The sequence below is a fragment of the Salvelinus sp. IW2-2015 genome, unplaced genomic scaffold (genome assembly GCF_002910315.2).
Source record: "Salvelinus sp. IW2-2015 unplaced genomic scaffold, ASM291031v2 Un_scaffold7377, whole genome shotgun sequence".
Taxonomy (NCBI): domain Eukaryota; kingdom Metazoa; phylum Chordata; class Actinopteri; order Salmoniformes; family Salmonidae; genus Salvelinus; species Salvelinus sp. IW2-2015.
The window spans coordinates 1-3309 of NW_019948637.1; the positions used below are offsets into that span (position 1 = coordinate 1).

The 3309-nt window shown below is 42.2% G+C and overlaps 1 protein-coding gene across 1 annotated transcript in view; it reads left to right on the forward strand.

The window, feature by feature from the left end:
- Positions 1–319: 319 nt before the first annotated feature.
- Positions 320–3309, forward strand: part of LOC112079251 (zinc finger protein 239-like) — a 10371-nt gene continuing 7381 nt past the window's right edge. Inside the window, exon 1 of the mRNA XM_024145249.2 lies at positions 320–387. The gene's annotated coding sequence lies outside the window, so the exon portion shown is untranslated. The remainder of the gene's footprint in view (positions 388–3309) is intronic.

A 3309-nucleotide genomic window follows, 5' to 3' on the forward strand; every position in this document is an offset into this window, starting at 1 on the left:
GGGGTAACTCAAGATCCCACAGCGCATCCACACAGGTCAGTTATAATAGTGTGGGAAAGGTTTTCATGCGCAAGGGTAACCTCAAGATCCACCAGCGCATCCACAGGTCGTTTTATATAGTGTGGCAAAGGTTTTCACTGCGCAGGGTACCTCAAGATTCCACCAGCGATCCACAAAGGTCCGTTATATATGTGGGGCAAGGTTTCATGCGCAGGGGTAACCTCAACGATCACCAGCGCATCCACACAGGTCCGTTATATATGTGGGAAAGGTTCACTGCGCAGGTAACCTCAGATCCACAGCGCATCCACACAGGTCCGTCTATATAGTGTGCCAAAGGTTTCACTGCGCAGGGTACACTCAAGATCCACCAGCGCATCCACACAGGTCCGTTTTATAATATGTGGGAAAGCGTTTCCATGCTGCGGGTAACCTCAAGGATCACACGCATCCACACAGGGTTCGTTATATAGTCTTGTGCCGAAAGGTTTCACTGCGCGCGGAATAACCTCAACGATCCCACAGCGCATGCCACATCAGGTCGATTATATAGTGTGGAAAGTTCCCATCACTGCGCAGCCGGTAACCTCATAAGATCCCACCAGCGCTATCCACACAGGTCAGATTATAGTAGTGTGGCGAAAGGTTTCACTGTGCAAGCGGTACCTCCAGATCCACCAGCGCATCCACACAAGCTCTAGTTTCATATATTTAATATATAAGCCGTTTACCTCTCGGTTTATCTGCTCAGGAGACACTAACGTTTCTTGTAACGGCTTTTAATATGAAAATGTATTTTGTTCATCCTTGTATATGTCTTCCATATCATTTGGTATGCTGTTCTGTGTACCGAGTTCTCATTACTCAGGCCCGAACGTGACGGTTTTCAGGCTTCCCCCGCGTGCTGTTAGGGGGGGCGAGATATGAAGTCAGGGTTAGGGGGGGCGGGGACTATGGAATCTGCTGTGTTAAGGGGGGGAAAAAGATATGGAAGTCTGCCCACTTTTCAGCCCACTACGTTTCTCTCTAACAGCACGCAGCAGCTTCAGGATATTCCGAGTATTGCTGGGCCAGAGAAATTTGTGGCATGATTGAACTTTATTTTTATTTTTTTTCGGATGAATTTCGAAATTTTCAAATCGATAGAATAGGGCTTTGAGCTGCCCTCGGGAGCAATGAAGTACCGCGCGACCGCCGACAGCCAGAGCATCTCAGTATCAAGGAGAGCCCTTATTCAGTGGTATCTGTTAAAGCCGATCTCAAAAAAAATTACACCCTGTGACTGCCGATACATCCCAAATACACCCTGTGACTGCCGATACATCCAAAATACACCCTGTGACTGCCGATACATCCAAAATACACCCTGTGACTGCCGATACATCCTACCCAAATACACCCTGTGACTGCCCTGCTAATGTGCCTCGCTGGACCTTGTAAACTATCCAAAGTCGACCCATAACTGATCCAATTGTTTACTAATCAAACATGCGTTCCAAACACGGGGCTTTTATTCAAATAGATGTTTGGCAGAAAAATCTAGTTATTTATTTGTTTAATTATTCAAGGCTCCCTTTTTGTTATTTCATTTGAAAATAAAATGCTTGATTGCTGTGCAATGACATGAATGAATTATTGATTGTATTGAAGTTACGTTAAGACAGATAAAACAGGACGTACTCTCACAGCTCCATGGTGGARAGATTATACATATAAACCAGTCTYAATGGGTGAGAAATTAACCAATTTAATCCATCTWCCCATAATGACAAAGTGAAAACATGTTTTTGCAAATGTATTGAAAATGAAATGCAGAAATATCTCATTTACATAAGTATTCACACTCCTGAGTCAATACATGTTAGAATCACCTTTGGCAGCGATTACAGCTGTGAGTCTTTCTGGGTAAGTCTCCAAGAGCTTTGCACACCTGGATTGTACAATATTTGCACATTATTCTTTTTTAAATTCTTCAAGCTCTGTCAAGTTTGTTGATCATTGCTAGACAGCCATTTTCACGTTTTCAAGACAATTTAAGTCAAAACTTTAACTGTGTTTTTAGGTTATTGTCCAGCTGAAAGGTGAATTCGTCTCCCAGTGTCTGTTGGAAAGCAGACTGAACCAGGTTTTCCTCTGGGATTTTGCCTGTGCTTAGCTCTATTCCTTTTCTTTTTATCCTAAAAAACTCCCCAGTCCTTGCCAAAAACAAGCATACCCATAACATGATACAGCCAACAAGCATACCCATAACATGATACAGCCACCACAATACTTTAAAATATGGAGAGTGGTACTCAGTGATGTGTTGTGTTGGATTTGCCGCTTTGTATTCAGGACATAAAGTTAGTTTCAGTTTTACTTTAGTGCCTTATTGCAAACAGGATGCATGTTTTTAGAATATATTTATTCATTACAGGCTTCCTTCTTTTCACTCTGTAATTTCTCTCTCCTTTCACAGCATTTAAACTCTGGAACCGTTTTAAGTCACCGTTGGCCTCGTGTTGAAATCCCTGAGTGGTTTCCTTCCTCTCCGGCAACTGAGTTAGGAAGGACGCCTGTATCTTTGTAGTGAAAGTGTAATTGATAGCTTCACAAGGCTCTAAGGGATATTCAATGTCTGCTTTTTTACATTTTTACCCATCTACCAACAGGTGCCCTTCTATGCTGGAAAACCTCCCTGGTCTTTGTGGTTGAATCTGTGTTTTAAATTCACTGCTCAACTGAAGGACCTTACAGATAATTGTATTTGTGGGATACAGAGAGGAGGTCGTCGTTCAAAAATCATTTTAAACACTATTAGTGCACACAGATTGAGTCCGTGTGACTTGTTAATAAGCACGTTTTTACTCCTAAACTTATTTAGGATTACCATAACAAAGGGTTTGAATTCTTATTGACTCAAGACATTTCAGCTTTTCATTTTGTATTAATTTGTAATGTCTAAAAACATAATTCCACTTTGACATTATGGGTTATTGTGTGTAGACCAGTGACACAATCTCAATTGAATCTGTTTTTTAAATTCAAGCTGTAACATTTTGGAAAAAGTCAAGGGGTGTGAATACTTTCTGATGGTACAAATCAAATTTATTTATATAGCCCTTCGTAGGTCAGCTGATATCTCAAAGTGCTGTACAGAAACCCAGCCTAAAACCCCAAAACAGCACGCAATGCAGGTGTAGAAGCACGGTGGCTAGGAAAAACTCCCTAGAAAGGCCAAAACCTAGAGAGGAACCAGGCTATGAGGGGTGGCCAGTCCTCTTCTGGCTGTGCCGGGTGGAGATTATAACAGAACATGGCCAAGATGTT